Source organism: Coloeus monedula, assembly GCF_965178545.1.
Source record: "Coloeus monedula genome assembly, contig: HAP1_SCAFFOLD_428, whole genome shotgun sequence".
Lineage (NCBI taxonomy): Eukaryota > Metazoa > Chordata > Aves > Passeriformes > Corvidae > Coloeus > Coloeus monedula.
In genome coordinates, this window is record NW_028120531.1 from 2,217 (window position 1) to 19,311 (window position 17,095).

At 55.7% G+C, this 17,095-nt stretch overlaps 1 pseudogene across 1 annotated transcript; it reads right to left on the reverse strand.

Moving 5' to 3' along the window:
• Positions 1-15,676: 15,676 nt before the first annotated feature.
• Positions 15,677-16,627, reverse strand: LOC309585811 (olfactory receptor 14J1-like; annotated as a pseudogene). Its single transcript has one exon. The product of its transcript is annotated as an olfactory receptor 14J1-like (transcript).
• Positions 16,628-17,095: the final 468 nt, after the last annotated feature.

The window sequence follows — 17,095 nt, forward strand, 5'->3', positions numbered from 1 at the left end:
CCCCCTCTCACAACCCCTCCCGAAGCACTGGGGGCACCCCAAAATTGCCTCAGGAACGGGACATACCCTGACATCCCTTCAGGAATGTGGGATACCCCAGAACCCACTGAGGAACGGGGTCCCCCCGGCCTCATCATGTGCAGCCTTCAGCTGTCTCAGGCAGAGCCCATCCCGCCCTCAGCAGCCCCAGCCCAGCCCAGCCCAGCCCTCCTGGGCAGGAAGCCCCAATGGCCGAGCCGGCCTGGGACACTTGCAGGGATGCGGGGGCAGCCGCAGCTTCTGGGGCCAGCCTGGGCCAGGCCCTGAGCGCCCTGCCAGGGAACCATTGCTGCCCCACATCCCATCTCAGCCTGCCCTCGGGCAGCGGGAAGCCGTTCCCTGGGGCCCGGCCCCGCAGGCCCTTGGCAAGAGTCTCTCTCAGCCAGCAATTGCTGCTCCTCCCTGCTGCGGGGCCCAAGCTGCAAGTTGATTTTCTGCCGCTGGCCCCGGCCCAGCCCCGAGCCAGGGCCAGGACCTTGCCCTGGAGCTCTGCGGGCGCTGCCTTTGTGCGGCCGCAGCGCAGCGGCCGCAGCTCGGAGCTGCCCTTTGTGTCCCCGCCGGCAGCTGCCAGAGCTGGCGGGGCTGGGCCAGGGCCGGGCCAGCCCCGGCCTTCCCGGCTCTGGGACACAGCGGCGGCAGCCCCAGCCTTCCAGCCCTGCACACGCTCCCACACAAGCCTCCAGAGCCGCGGCCACGCAACGCAACTGACCGGCCGCTGACCCCCCAGCCTGGCCTGATGGCCATTCCTCTGCCCACACCTCGGCCAAGCTCCCCTTGGCCACCTCCTGAGCCACAGTGCCACACACAAGTGGCACATACAGCTACACAGCTCTGCCCACAGCTGGCAGGGAACGTTCATTCAACAGAAAAACCACCAAGAAAAAGAGAACTGCCCCCAGCAGAGCTGTTCCCTCCTGCAGTAGTTACACCTGCACACCCACAGCGCCTGAGACTGCAAGCAATGAGCATTCCCTGGGCACATGTGCAGCCCAAGCAGCTCGAGGACAGCCTTGCAGCAGGACTGCTCTCAGCTGAGCCAAAAAGGCCCCTCTGGCAGCTGCAGGGCCATTGCAAAGGGCAAGGGCCAGAGCCTGGGCCCACGGTGGAGGAAAGGGCTCTCAATTCCCCTGCCCTGGCACCTCAACCCTGTTCCCAGGCTGCTTCCCACACAGGATTGCTCTGCAGGACTGCGGAAAGCTGAGAGGCAGCTCTGCCTTCTCCACTTCTCCTGTGCTAAAGCTGCCTGGCAGAAGAAATGGAGGGACAGCTCTGGTGGCACAATCCCTCCCGGCCCAGGGCCCAGCACTGGGAAGGTCTTTCCGTGCCGAGGCTTTGCTGCGGCCAAGGAAAGCTCCTGGCTCAGGGTCACCTTTCCTGCTGGGCCAGAGCCCCCGAGTGGCCCAGCAGCAGCAGAGAATTCCAGCACAGCCCCGGCACGGGCAGGGCGGCCCTGGGCGGGCTGCGGGAGCCGGCAGCGCCTGAGCTCAGAGCAGCTGAGCCCGGGGGCTCTTGGCCAAGGCCGAGGCCCAGCGAGCATTTCTCAGCTCGCAGGGCGGCCTGGAAAGGTGCTGGGGGGGATCATTCACCCCCCAGGGCGGTCCCAGTGGCTCCCAGGATTTCCATGTCCGTGCTCCCAGCGCTGCTCCCAGCCCTGATCCGTGGGGATGGCAATGTCCCGCTCCCTTCCCGGGGCAGGCTCACACCTGAGCCAGGTGTGCAGGGCAGGACCTTGCCCTGAGCCCAAGCCCTGTCCCCCCTGCAGGATCTGCTTCCCATCGGCCTCTTCCTCCTGCGGCCCCAAGCCCAGCTCGGTGCTGAACGAAGGGCGCTGGGCCGGGGTCATCCCCCGGCGGGGGCTGCGCACCCCCTCTGCCCCCTCCCCAAATTCCCTCCCGGGGCAGCAGGGGCTGCCTCAGGAGCCCTGTGGGCAGGGAAAAGGGGGTGACACCGGCATGGGGGAGGTCACACACGCTCTGGGGGGACACACACGGCCCCTGGGGACCCCCCCTCACCTTCTCGTGCAGTGCCAGGAGGATGAACCCCAACATGGAGCCGCCAGCCCTGGCAGCATCTTGGGGTGTGGGGTCTGGTGGCAGCTTTGGGGTCTGGGAGAGAGGTCACATCTGCCCTAAAACCCCCTCCCAGCCCCACAGCCACTCCCAGACCCCTCAAATCACCCCACAGCTCCCGGCCAGGAACCCCCCCAACCACTCCCTGCATCATAAATGACCCCAAGAACCACAAAATTCTCTCCAAGACACACAGCCCTGCCAAGATCACTTAAACTCTCTCAGAGACCACTCCAAAAGGCCCCTCCAAGCACCACAAATGCCCTCAAGAGACACAAAAGCCCAGCCCAGTCCCCCAAGGAGCCCCCCTGATCCCCTCCCACCCTTTATGGCACCAACCAGGACAGGCTGGGGGACAGGAACATCCACGGCCAGGAGCAGCTCAGGCACTTCAGCAGCGATTTGGGCACTTTGAGGGCCACACCCCAAAGGGGGAGACCCAGGACAGGAATTTCGACAGACAACCAGAATTCCTGGAGAACAGACGGGCTCAGGTGGACACATTCTGCCCCCACAACTATGAGACTGTGGCCCCGTCTGCCCAACCCATGGCATCACAACACCCAAATTCTCCCAAATATTCCCCTGAACCAACCCCAAATTCACCCCCAAATCTTGCTAAAATGGTGCCACTTTAGATACCTTTGTTTAATTTCTTTATTTCTACCCCAATTATGGTTGTTGTGATGGGATGAAGGAGGAAAGTGTTTAGGTTGAAAAAGACCTCCAAGATCATCCAGGGTTGCTGGGTGGCACAAAAAGAAACAATTGGACAGAGCAGGTGAGAATTTTTATGCTGTGAAGTCAGTACAAGAGCTCTTCCCAATGAATTTCCGATTTCAATCAGAGTCCCGATGGATGTTCCTGCCCCTGCATTCACCCAGGTGCCTACGGGGATCCAGGAGAACGTGGAGAGCACCAGCCAGGGCTCTTCCCAACCTGGATCACAGGGAATGTGGGTCACCAGGGCTCTGCCAAACGTGGCTCCTCTGATGGGAGATGGAGTTGGAGCAGAGGACAAAGCTCTTCCCGCAGTCGGGGCACTCGCAGGGCTTCCCTTAGTGGTACCTCCGTTGGTGTCTGGTCAAGTGAGAGCTCTGTCTGAAGCTCTCCCCACACTGGGGACACTCGTAGGGCCTCTCCCCGGTGTGGATGCGCCGGTGCTTGATGAGGTTAGAGTTGTACCTAAAGCCCTTCCTGCAGTCGGGGCAGCGGAAGGGCCTCGCATCCGTGTGAATCTGCTGGTGCAGGAGGAGATGGGAGCTGGTGTGAAACCTCTTCCCACACTCCCCACACTCGTAGGGCCTCTCCCCGGTGTGGATCATCTGGTGGCGGATCAGGTGGGAGCTGTACCTGAAGCTCTTCCCACACTCCCCACACTCGTAGGGCCTCTCCCCAGTGTGGATCATCTGGTGGACGATCAGGTGGGAGCTCCGGCTGAAGCTCTTCCCACATTCCCCACACTTGTGGGGCTTCTCCCCATTGTGAAGCTGCTCATGAACCACCAGCTCTGACCTCTGGCTGCATCTCCGGCCGCCTTCCCCGCACAGGGTGGGTCTTTCCTCCTCAGAGCACCCTGGGCTGCGTTTGCAGCCCCTCCTCCTGCGGGATCTCCGGGGCTTTTCCTCCCCGTTGGATTCCTGCGCCGTGGAGCCGCTCAAAACGGCCTCTCCCACCAGGTTCTGCCGCGGGGATTTGTCCTCCCTGGGCTCCGTGCTCAGCTCCTTGTCTGGGGAGGAAGGACAAGGAGAGGATGGGATTTGCCTCCGTGCCACAGGGAAGGGCAAGGAGATCCCCCCAGTCCGTCCCCGGCAGGACGGTGTCGGCAGCGGGGTTGTCCTGCAGCCGGGGGCGATGCTGGGCTGGGAGATGGAGCAGGAGAGAGGGGAAAGGGGCACTGACTTCCTCCTCACCTGCCTGGGGCTCCCGGGGCATCTTCCTCTTCCTCACAGCCTCCTCCTTCATCTGGCCAAGGGCTGGGAATGGGAAATCCTGGTTTGGGGAGAAACTAGGGATGAGTGTCCTGGGTTGGGGCTTCCTACTGCTCAAGTCCATCTCTAGATGTCACCGGTGTCCATAAAAACCAACAAAAAATTGACAGTGACTCCAGAAGAATCCTCCAGGAGTTCCCCCTTTCCAGTCTCCTCACTTTGGGTTCTGGGGGTCCCCCTTGTCAGGGCTGCTGGGGGTCCCGTGAGTCCTGGGGATCCCCCTCTCCGGGGTCCTGCTTAGGGATGCTGGGGGTTTCAGGGGTCCCACAGGTCCCTTTTTTCCTGATTCTGCTTTGGCTCCCAGAGGTCCCAGGGTCTCCCTCTTCAGCCTCCCTCCACTCCAGGCACTTGAGGCTCCCCTCTCTCCTCACCCCCCCTTTCAGGGCTGAGGGGTCCCAGCCCCACCTCATCTCCAGGCCCCCCCACCCCTCCAGGCTCTTTGGGGTCCCCCAGCTCTGGTATCGTCCCTCTCTGCTCTCCCCACTCCAGGGGTCCCGTGTTCCAGCCCCCAGCTCTCCTGGGGATCCCCAAAGCCAATGTCCCACCCTGCAAGTACCGGGTGATCCTCACATGGACCCCCAAGACTGCCAAGGGGCAATTATGGCTCAGCTTTGGAGTCCTGCAAGACCCACATATCCCCTCTGGCCCAAAAAATCCCTCCCAGGGACATGCAAGGACATCTGGGGCTCGATTCCAGAATCTGCAAGCTCCAAACACCCCTTCAAAAAAACCCCTCCTGCTGACCCCCCGATAGATTTGGGGTGAGCTCCCCCTCCCCGCTCACCTGCAGGATGGGGGGGAAGATGCTACCGGGGCTGGGGGTGCTGCGGACACAGTGGGCGGGCGGTGGAACCTCGTGGTTCTCCAGCTCCTCCTCCTCCTCTCTCCCTCCTCTCCCTCCCGCTCCTCCTCCACTCCCACCCTGCCCCCCCTTTCCCACCCCCTCTGCCCCACGGCTGCCGCAGCACCGGCTGCTGTGTGGGGGGAGCCCCGATCAGCCCCAGGCATGGACAGGGGGGTTGGGGACCCCCCCAGTGCGGATCCCTCCCTTCCCCAGAGCCCCAGGGAATCGCTCCAGGCCTCAGGTGCTGGGGGACAGGGCTGGACCCCCATGGAACCGCTCTTCTTCTGCCCCAACTCCACCTTTCCCTCCCCTCTCCTCCCCTTTCTCAGCATTCCCCCAATCCACAGCCCCATTCCAGCTCAATTTGGGTGTCCCAGCCCCCTCCCGCTTTGTTTGGGGCTCCCAGGCCCCTATCGCCCCCCCCCCCCCTTCTGCACCTTCCCCATCCCCAATCCCCACCTCCCCTCCCCCGGCCTTGGTTTTGGGGGTTCCAGGCCCCTCCTGCTCACTTTGGGGGTTCCATTCCCCATTTCGCTCAATTTGGGGTCCCAGACCCGCCCCCCTTCTCACCGCTCACCCCGCGGCCGAGGGGGCTCCCAGCACCACCAGTGCCACCAGTGCGGCCCCAGCTGCCCCCACACGCCCCATGCCCAGCGCCGGGCGCTGCCCACAGCCCCAAAGCAGCCGCGCTGTGCCCTGGGGGGTCCCCAGAGCGGCCCCGCCCCGCACGGCACTGGGAGCACCAGTCCGGACCAGTGCGGAGCGCGGGCGGGCGGCATCAGCCGTGCCCGGGCAGGGCCGGGCCCCGCGGGGCTCCCGCCCGCACTCGGCCCCCGCCGGGACAGCGCGGGGGGGCCCGGCCTGGCCGCCCCCACCTCCCCCTCCCCAAATTCCGCTCCGGGGGGCGCTGGCGGCGGGGGGGGGCTCAGCTGGGGCCAGAGCTGCCGGAGCCACGTGTCCCCCGCTGCCGGCACCACCCCCTCAGGATTAGGGGTGCCCCAAAACTCCCTCCGAGCTGCCGGATACCCCGCACGCCCCTCAGGAGTGGGGTCCCCCCGGCCTCATCATCCCCAACCTTCGGCTGCCTCAGCCCAGGCCCCATCCCGCCCAGCCCCCTCCGCCACACTTCATCCCACCCCCCAATCCACATCCCACCCTTCCCGGGCCCCATCCCGCCCCATCCCATTTCTCCCGGCAGCCGCCACCGGGACCCCAAAAACCCCGCGTGCCGGGGGCTCCCCAATATCCCCCAAGGGGCATTTCCGACTCACATTTGGAGCCCCGCAAGATCCAAACATCCGCCTCCCCCCCTGCCCCACCAAACCCCCTTCCCCCAGGAACCAACAAAGATATTTGGGGCTCGGTGCTGGAGTCCTCCAAGCTCCAAAAATCCCCTCTCCCAAAAATAACCCCAGTGACCGCCCAAGATATTTGGGGCGAGCTGTCCCTACCCGGTCACCTGCGGGATGGGGGGAGCCGAGAGCTGCGGACACAGAGAGCGATGGATGCACGTGGAGGCTCCTCTTCCTGCCTCCTCTGTCCTGCCTCTTCCTCCCGCCCCTCCCCTTTTATCTCTCCTCTTCCTCCCGCCCCTCCCCTTTTATCTCTCCTCTTCCTCCCGCTCCTGCTCCTCCATCCGCCCTCCCCCCTCGCTCTTCCTCGTCCTCTCCTGCCCTTCCCCCCCTCCTCCCGTTGTTTGTGGCTCCCATCCCGGCTTTGTCTGGCATCAGCCCTGGGGCCGTCCCGTGCTCAGCAGCAGCAGCAGCAGCAGCATCCTGTGCTCTGGCAGCACTTGCTGCTCCTTAGGGAAGGCTTTGGCATTTCTGCCGGGCACAGACACTGAAGCTCACCCCGACCTGCCCCGCTCCCATTGCTGTCCCCTGGGCGCTGGGCAGCTGCTGTGCCAGGGCAGCCAGAGACACAAACGAAGCCAAGTCCAGCCCAGCTGCCCGGGCTGATGCAGACGAGCCCCAGGGCCGAGGTCCTGCAGAGCCCCACGGAGCCCTGGGCTCCTCGCTGGGAACGGGCTGTGCTGCGGCTGCCACAGCGGCCACAGCGAGTCCTGGGGCTCCCCCGGCGCCGCTGCAGCAGCACCCAGGTTCCACCTCCTGTGCCAGGCCCTGGCCAGGGGCCATCAGATCCACGGGCTCCGTGCCGAGAGGGAACACAACAACAGTGGATCGGATGCAGCCCCCAAGGACCTCGAGCAAATAGTGCAGGAACATCCAGACCTGGAGCTGACGTTTGCAAAGCTGCAGCCGGCAGAGTTCTGTGGCGCAGGAGAGCCGGCACGGGGAGAGGAGACCTGCAAGGAGCTGCAGGAGAAACACCCTGAGCCTCAAAGGCTGCCACAGCCTGAATCTGTGCTGGGGAAAGTTCTTCCTGTCCGGGAAGAGATCCCGGGATGAGGCAAAAGCCAAGTTCATGGCTGGTGACACGATTGCCGTGCAGGGAGGGCAGAGGAGGGACTGCGGGCGGAGACTGGGAGCCCGGGAAGGAGGGAGGGGTGGGGAAGGTGTTTCTTTAGGATTTGTTTTAGTTCTCCTTGTCCTGGTGTGGTTGGTTTGGAAATAAATTCCATTCATTTCCCCAGCTTGGGTCTGTTGTGGCCCTGGCAGTGAGCAGTGAGTGAGCTCTCCCTGCCCCGATCCCAGCCCACGAGCCTTTCCTTCAGTGCTCTGTGTGCTGCAGCTGTGAGCAGAGTGCCAGAGCGGCTTTGGTGGCCCCGGGCACCCGGCCAGGGCCAGCCCAGCGCAGCGGTGCCTGCAATTCATTCCCTCGGCTGCAGCGCTGAGCGGCCGCAGGGCGGGTCCGGCTGCGCGGGCAGGCGGCTCCAGAAGCACCAACTGCGCCCCACGGGACAGGAGGAGGAGGCAGGGGGTGCCGGGGGAATCTCCTTCCTCCGAGCCGGCAGGGCCAGGCGGGAGAGACTGGAGAGAAGGAAACGGAGAGGAGGGACGAGGCTGGAGCTGTGGAGAGCTGCAGGGATGCCGGGGCAGCCAGGAATTTTGTTTTCCAAATCTCTGGGGCGAAAGGAAGCGCTGTGAAATCCGTCATGGAAAAGAGAGGAGAAATAGCGATTGATGGAAACCGACACCCCTTGGGACTCAGTTTCTCCCTCTGCATTGCAAAAGCTGACAGACCCCGAGTGCCGACGGACACCCGTCCCCGGCGTCACGGCCCAAGGGATCGGAGCTGCGGCTGGCGGGGCTGGAAGCTCCGTCCAGCAGCTCCGCTGCCGCCCCCAACCCTCGGGCTGGACCGTGGGGTCTGGGACACAGCCCCGTGCTGGGGGGCGGCAGCAGGAGCCGCGGGGCCCGGCCCGTGGGGGCGGCCGGGCTGGAAAAGTGCGCGGGGCCCCAGCGCGGTGTCCCGGTCTTGTTCCTCACCTTAACACAATGTCTTCAACTCCCTGCGTGCCCTTCATTTAATCAGCATTTCCTAAATGCTGACCCATCCCATCATCAGCTCTACCCGGAACAGAATTTCCCAGGCCATTCCAAGTCCTTTATAGTTCTGAAAATACTGGGGCCAAGCCCTACCTGTGATTTCCCCCACCCCCGCCTCCATGCAGACCTTGTTGTCTGCCAGCACCAGGATAGTTCCCACTGCCCCAGGTCTGCGTTTAGCAAAGCCAACAGTACTTCTACCACTGCTTTCTGCAAGACCCCAATTGAGTCTTTACATTTCAACATAACCAGATGATGTCTACTTAGTATGAAATGTAGTTCCTGTCCAAGAGTTGCATGTCCCAAGCAATTTCTTAGCAGAATAAATTTTAAATCCTTTGGGTTTCAGTGTTTGGAAATCATCTGCTAGTGTATATAGCAACTTCACTACATTCTTATTTTCATTATCTCTGTAGAGCTAAGGAATTCCAATTATGAGAGGCTCTATTCTGTAAGCTCATTAAAAGTTAATATCCACCACAACACTGTCTATTTTATTGGTTCTTTGCAATTGCTTAGCAAAGAAAATAAGCACCAGGCTTTTAAAGAGAGAGACACACTTTCTTACATAGAAAGACACAATCTTGTTGCCACCAAAGCACTCACACAGGTGAAAGTCACAATTTTCCTGCCTCTTCCTTCCTTTCCAAACCAGTGCAGCATGAGAGAAAGCAGCTGTTTCCCGAGGCCGATGGGTCACAGACAGGTAAGGTGACATTGAGGCTTGTTCCTCAGAGGCAGTCAGCAAGCAGCAGATGATGATCTCAAGGATCCAGGTGACACCATCACCCTCTCAAGGGAGGAATCCTTTAAGCAAGCACATTGCTCATCACTTCCATCCTGCTTTGGTTTAATGAACCAGCTCTTCCTGGCAATGAGCAGCAAGGGGATCTAATTTGACTGTTGCTATCCTTTTACATTTTATTCAATCATTCCATCAGAACAGGCATTTTACTTCTGTTTCAGTTACTCCAGAGGACCTTGGCACAAAGCAAAATGAAGTCAAATGAGAAATAGCTAGCTTAAATTTATATACACCAACAAATCATGCTGTGTTTCAACAAGTGTAAGAGAGACGTGGGACTTTCCTTCCCTCTGAGCAGCTGCAAGCATAAAAAAAGCAATGATGCAACGTTCATTAATAAAACTTTCTTAGAAATCTCTTCTTATGGACAGATTCAACATCTGCAGGAGATACCCAAAACACACTCATTGTGCTGCACTTCCCCTTTTCCATTCACGTGTTATATATACTGAAAATATGTTACCGAGTAGCTATGAACACACCATGCTCCCAGATTTTCCCTAAGTAAAACATGTATCTGTGTATGTTATAAACGATCAAATACAAGGGAGAAAAGCCTGGCACAGATACTGCAGCAAAGGAAATTAATCACATTAAGATCTCCCCTGATACTGAGATTGGCCAGGACTTTGATCAGTGATGGGAAGGAATTTCTCATCTTCCCATTTACAGCACCTGAAGCAAGAAGGACCCAACACCTTAAGCGGTGTCCAAGATAGCACAGAAATTTAAATAGAGCCTTTTACAAAGGGCAGCAACTCATCTGGCCAGTTCCCACCTCAGATAACTATCTGCAGAACCCAGAGCAACATAATACTCCAAGGAGCAGTGAGATAGCCAGAAGGTTCTCAGCTCAAGAAGATCAAGCAAGAACAGGATGTTCCTTAGCCTGGCTAACCCAGATAACATCTCCCAGCCATTAGCATGAGATGAAACAGAAAGAGAGAGGCTGAATCACTTGCAGTGTACAGATACTGCCTGAGGGAAATGTGACAGGTGACCTACAACATAAAAAATGCACTTAACTGTAAGAACTAGGAAGTGAAGCTAAAAATGAGAAAAATTAGAAGCTGTTCTTGGATATGCAGTAAAAAGCACACTGACATCATAAACGGGAGAAGGAACACAAAAGCACCCAGCTGTTCAAAAGCTGTGCAGTTAAGGTACAAAGAAATCAATGTTTTTTTAAAGAAAAAATCCCTCACAAGGTGAATGAGCTCAGTAACACTCAAAACAATATTATTTGTTAGAAAAATCATCTGCTCCAGTGCCTGAAGCAAAAGGTTTGCCATTTATTCCATCATTCCTTCAAATCCAGGGATTAGTGAGAACTTCTTAACAAATTCCTGCCTTGCCTTATGGTCCTTCAGCTTCACCAGGGCCAAAGCTTGCTGCTCAGAGTCAGTACACAAATCCCTGTGGTGTTACCATCCTCTCTGAGTGAGAAAAGCACTCGAGATGGTGAACAAAGAGATGGGGCAGTTTCCTGATGCCTGAGAAGGATGTTCTTAAGATAAACAAAATTGCCCAATCAAAATTTATAAAGAAATGACATTTATTATGTGACCGAAATATCGGTTTTAAAAGCCACGATGGAGAAAAGCAGCTCCGAGCCCGGGGTCGGAGCTGGGTGAACACGCATAGATCTGATCTCTGTCGCACCAGACCTCCCAAGTTCACGGATGCTGCTTTGGCTGGTCCCTTCTTATACATTTTTTGGGCAGAGTCTGAATTAATTCTATTCTTCTCGTCATTTTAGCATATTCATGAAGTTTTCTTGTCCCAGAGTTGGGCTGCACAAAGCCCTTCCTGGATCCCAGGAATTGTCCATCCTGGGTGATGAGTGGGCCATTTCTGCTGATGAATGGGCCATCTCTGCTTCCTGGAACAGTTATTTTTAGTTCCCGCGATGTCCGATTCCTTATCAGATGAGATGTAGATATCAGAAGGTGGCAATCAAGTCGTTATGGTGCAAATGTCCCGGTGATAAGATCTAACCCCACCTGGGTGGAATCCTCACTTATTGTGAGAGAACTTCTTTTAGTGTTGTGAAATTTTTCTCTCAGCCGGGCTGCTGAAGGGATTTTGAAACTCGGTCTCTGTAGGGTCTGATTACACTCCAATTTTATACATAATAGCACGAATTACATACCTTATTTATAACGTTCTCAACTCAGTGGCACAAAGTCTGCTTTTGTTCAGACAGGAATGAAGAGGAAAAATGGCAGAAATTCATAACAGGGACGATGAGGAGAAACATTGGGCTGTGCACACATTCAGTCCAAGCAACATCAATGCCAGGTGTGGTCTAAAATTCACGTTTGTGCTTTATTAAAGCCACGCACTGTATTTATGGCTCTCAGTGAATTCTGTATCCAAAAGGGACACGTTAGCTGATTCAAAATTAGTTGGATTTCTTTCCTTCTCCTGTAGCAGTGCCAGTAGGAGAGGTAACAAAGGCAGTTCCCTGGCCTTCAGACATTGCACAGAAGTGGGATCCATAGATACAAACTCAGGCAGCCAAACTGCAGGTATTTCATTCAGGGCCTAAGACATGAAGCTAGGCTTCTTTTAATAAATCACGGACAGGGATGAGCTCCTGACATTAATATTGCACTCCTCCCTCTTTCTGCTGAGACAGTCTGGCCAACACGAATATCCCTAATACAGATCCAGGGCTCTGGTATAACAGCCACCCCAAAAAGCCATAGTTCCAGCTACCTTTCCTTTCTTTGCATCATACCAGGAGGAATCAAAAGGAATGAAACCTATTTCATTTATTATTACAGGTGAGAACCCCTCTAAGTACATAGGAAGAGAAGTTGTAGTTTGTAACCTTGTTCTCCATCTAGAAGTAAAACAGGGGCTGGTGTGAGGCAACGAGGGCAACAGAGAAAAGAAACTGAGGGATGTGAAGCCAAATTTTCAAGCATTCCAGGCAATCACACCACTCAGGGACATTCTACAGCTCAGCAAATCACATGCTGGAATGCAGTGGAGTATGGAGTAGGGCAATAGGGAACTGCTGAACCAAATAGGTGCTACAGCCTCTTGTGCTCAGGCTCTTAGCCCAAAGTATGTTCCAGCTCCAACTGAAGGGCATTCTGAACCAGAAGAGCACTGACCTTTTTGATTTTGGCAGTTCACAGTTCTCAGACAGCAGAACGTCTGTGGCTCCTCTCATCATTATTTTTGCTGTTTTCACTACTGGCCATCAAGTTTCCTGCAGTAGCCATCCATGAACCCCGGATCACTACTACATTAATAACACAGAACATGGCTCTCAGAGTGCATTAGTGAGGTACCAAGAGAAAACCCAAATGATGATCCTCCTCACTGAAAAGGTAACAGACAAAAAAAATAAAAGTGTGAAAATACTTTTTAAAAGATGGCTGAAATGAGGCAAATTCTTAAAATTAAGTAAATGTCTGAAATGAAATTTAAGCAAATTTAACTGTTGCAAAGTATTCTGAATACACATACAGTACAATATACTAGAGTCCAAAATTAGAAAAACTTCTGGTCATGGAAATATGGGGTAAGGGATATGTTTATTTGGAACAATCAGCTCAGCAGAGATCTCTTTGCTACAAATATCTTGAATTTAATTCTTCTGCCTTGATACAATCTCCTGAGAAAATAAAAAAATAAAATAAAAATCCTACAGGAAAAACTTGTGTTGGATGCAATCTATTCACTCATACCTGATACAAAAGTCTAATTTATTCTCTTGATTTATTGTCTTAAGGAGAATGAATTAATTATTCTTCCACTCAGAAGTCTATGGCATCAATCCTTGAGTTGAATCAGAGAAAATTCAATCTCTCATGAGTTCCCACTCCATTTACTTTTCTTGTAAGTGTTCTGTTTTGTTGAAGTGAAAGCTCCTCTGGACTCAGGCCCAGAGGGAAGCCAAAGCACAGGGGTTGAATTAAAACCTTTGGACAAGCTGAGATACATGAAGTCACACCAAAGTGAAATAGAAATACAGATTTTTTAACCTTTAGTAGAAATATATGCTAAGTGCCTTAAACATTGAAAAGCTGCAGCAGAGACCTTAAACACAGTTCTTACTGCAGCAGTGTTACCTTTTCACAGAATTCTTTACTTTAGACAAAATATGGATAGAATGACACTGTTCACATTTTTTAGATAGAGCGTTCACGTAAACAATAAGAGCTGATAGAAACTGCATCCGCAAATCTGTGTAATACCTGTGTAACACTGGTGTGAGGCTTACGACTGTTAGAATTAGACCAGGATCGGTTAAGAAAAGGAAAACTGGAATCGTGTGTTAATCTTATTGGTCAATTAACAAATATAATCCACACTTCGGCAAGAAAAAATATAGAGTATAGAGCATATAGAGCATATAAAGCATATAGAGCATATAGAAGAAGAAGAAGAAGCTGTTTTTGCCTGTTGTTGCTGTTGCTGCTTGCCTTTATCATGTAACCCCCTTTGAACTCTGCCTTCAAGAAAGCTGTGAGACTATGAAATACAGAACTCAGCAGAACAGCAGCCTCCTCTGCTCTCTCACCCTGGTCCGGGAAGGAAGGGTACCCCGTCCAAAGCTCAACAGCGCAGAGCCCCAAGGCTGCTGTGGGCAGCAGGGCCCAGGGGCCGTTCCCACCCGCAGCGCTCCTGTCCTGGGCTGGGCCTGCACAGGGGCTGGGGCACCATGGCTGGGGCAGCGGGGCACAGAGGGGCCACGGAGCCGCTGCCGGGGCTGACAGCAAGGCCAGGGACACACAGGGAATTTCTGGGCATTGCCTGCGCTGGGCAGGGCTGAGTGTGGGGAAGGCAGAGCTCAGCTGGCCTCGGTGGCTGCAGGAAAAGCCGAGAGCCCGAAGAGCCCCCGTGGCTGTGCTGGAGAGCAAGGCTGGAGGAGGGAAATGCGGGGCTGCTGCGGGATGGGGAGGGGGATTGAATTCCAGCAGGCACCAACGGGGGGCTGAGAGACTCAAGGGCTCCTTGGCCTGAGCCTGTCCTGGAAAGGTCTCTCAGCCCTCTGTGCCCATGAAGGGCTCCAAGGAGGAGCAGAGCTCATCTTGGCAGGACCCTCATGGAATCCCTGAGGGACAAATGCCAGTGCCTGCCCAGCCTTCCCAACATCCCTGACATCAGAGGCCTTTTCCACATCCCTCGGTTCCAGGTCAGTGCCCAGAACACAGCACAGCCTGTCCAGGTCCTGGGGGCGATTCCCAAGGGAGGCAGCTGTGATTTCTCCCCACAGACCCACCACTCCGGTGTCTCTCTGTGCAGCCCTTGGCTGTCCTGAGCACTTTCCCTGGAGCCTCCCTGCCCTGGACGTTTGTCTCCATGCAGTTCTCAGCACAGCCCAGCAAAGAATTCAGGTGCTTTCCCAGAGGACATTACTCTGGCAGTGAAGCAGCCTCAGGGCACTGTTTGTGCCCCTGGAATTGTGCCAGCCCCGAGTGCTGCTGATGGTGTTTGTGCTCACTCGGGTTCATCTCCCCACACCCACTCGATGCACTGCTGAAGGCTCCTCAGGACACAGCAAACACGGACTGCTGGCCTGGTCACTTGGTGTCCCTCCGTGCAGGGACAAAAAACCTCCTGCAGGGGAGGGCAGAGGCCAGTGCTGGGATTGCTGGTGGCAGGGGCTGGTGTGGGACACTTGCCCTGGGCACCTTCCCAGGCTGTGCCCGGAACAAAGGCACAGCCCAGGCCCTGCTCTGCTGCTCCCTCAGGTCCATCCCAGGAGCTCTGGCTGTGCCAGGACACTGCTGCCTGCCCCCCCTGCACACTCCCCCCCTGCCCCTGGGCACTGGGGTTTGCTTTGCCAGGGCATTCCTGGGGCACATTCCTGGCAGCAGCTCAGGAGGAGAGCAAAGCCTTCCTGCCCTGCCCCCAGGAGATGCCCTTTGCTGATGGAGCTGCTGTGCTGGAGCCCGGCTGTGTCCCAGCAGTGCCCGTGGCCTGTCCCTGCCTGTGCTCACAGCACGGACACGCAGCAGGACAGTGACCGAGCTGCCCGAGCACTCCGGCCTTGCACCCTCAGAAGGGCTGGGAAAGGGAGTGTGGAGCTGGGAAGAGCAGAGGTGGGAAGAGGCTGGGCCATTGTCCCTGGCCGTGCTGCTGTGCTGGGAGTCTCTTCCCTCCAGCTCTGCCCACAGGCACTGCCCCTGCAGAGCCAGAGAAGGGCTGAGGAACAAACCTTGGACACAAAGGTCAGGACAGCCCCTTGTTTTGATTCAAAGGCACAGAGAAGAAGCCTCTGGAAAGTCTTTGTATTTCAAAAGAAAGGTAGATGTTCATGTAGAAATGCAAGGAGTAGTACTACAGTACTTTATAAAAAGCAGAATAACACCAGAAAAAGAATAAGAAAAAGCACCAATGAAAATATGGACAAAGGAAAAAGAAGGCCAAGATTGTAAAGAGTTACATTCTGAAGATTCTGGAGCAGAAAAGAGAGAGTTTATTGCTTCTGAGAAGCATCCCAATCATCATTTTCCTCACATGGCAGAAGGAAATAGAAAGATTTTAACTTGTGAAAAGTATCCAGTCCTCACTTTCCTCAGGGCATCCCTGAGCTCCTGGTTCCTCAGGCTGTAGATGAGGGGGTTCAGGGCTGGAGGCACCACCGAGTACAGAACTGACAGTGCCACATCCAGGGATGGCGAGGAGAGAGAGGGGGGCCTTCAGGTTGGAAAAGATGCCAGTGCTGACAAACAGGGAGACCACGGCCAGGTGAGGGAGGCACGTGGAAAAGGCTTTGTGCCGGCCCTGCTCAGAGGGGATCCTCAGCACAGCCCTGAAGATCTGCACATAGGAGAAAACAATGAACACAAACCAGCCAAACACCAAACAGGCACTGACAGCGATGAGCTGAGGTGGGATTTGGAGCAGGAGAGCTTGAGGATGTGTGGGATTTCACAGAAGAACTGGCCCAGGGCATTGCCCTGGCCCAGGGGCAGGGAAAATGTATTGGCCATGTGCATGAGAGCGTAGAGAAAGGCACTGGCCCAGGCAGCTGCTGCCATGTGGGCACAAGCTCTGCTGCCCAGGAGGGTCCCGTAGTGCAGGGCTTTGCAGATGGACACGTAGCGCTCGTAGCACATGATGGTGAGGAGGAAATCCTCTGCTGAGAGGAAGAAGAGAAAGAAAAACACGTGAGCAGCACATGCTGAGTAGGAGATGTGGCTGGTGCCCCAGAGGGAATTGTGCATGGCCTTGGGGACAGTGGTGCAGATGGAGCCCAGGTCGGTGAGGGCCAGGCTGAGCAGGAAGAAGAACATGGGGCTGTGCAGGTGCTGGCCGCAGGCTCCGGCGCTGATGATGAGGCCGCTGCCCAGGAGGGCAGCCAGGGAGATGCCCAGGAAGAGGCAGAAGTGCAGGAGCTGCAGCTGCCGCGTGTCTGCCAATGCCAGCAGGAGGAAGGGGCTGATGGAGCTGCTGTTGCACATTGGCTGTGTCTGGACATGGGCATCTGTTCATGAGGAATGAAACAATGAAGAGTTAGAGGAGATCTGTAACCACAACCAAATCAATTTCCTGTACACCCTCCCCTGGAACACACACAGACACCCTTTCGTGTTTAAGAGTTCTGAGGTTTTTGTTTTTAAGCTCCCCTATATCTCTCCTGGTATTCTTGGATATCAGAAATCCTCAGCATTTCTGCTGCCCTCAGGGAGAAAAGAGCAACTTTTGCAAGGCAAGATGATGAGTGGAGACTCAGGGGAGGTGCTCTGTCATTCTGACCTGCTCAGATTTTCTCAGTTTCACTTCTCTCAAATGTAGAATGTTCACCCTCCCATGTTTCCCTTAAAGATCACCAGGTGCTGCTGGGAGCAGATGGATCCACCACAGACCCCCAAATGTCCGTCCCTCTCTCAAGGTCTCAGCACCACATTCGTAGCCGAGGACACCCCTGG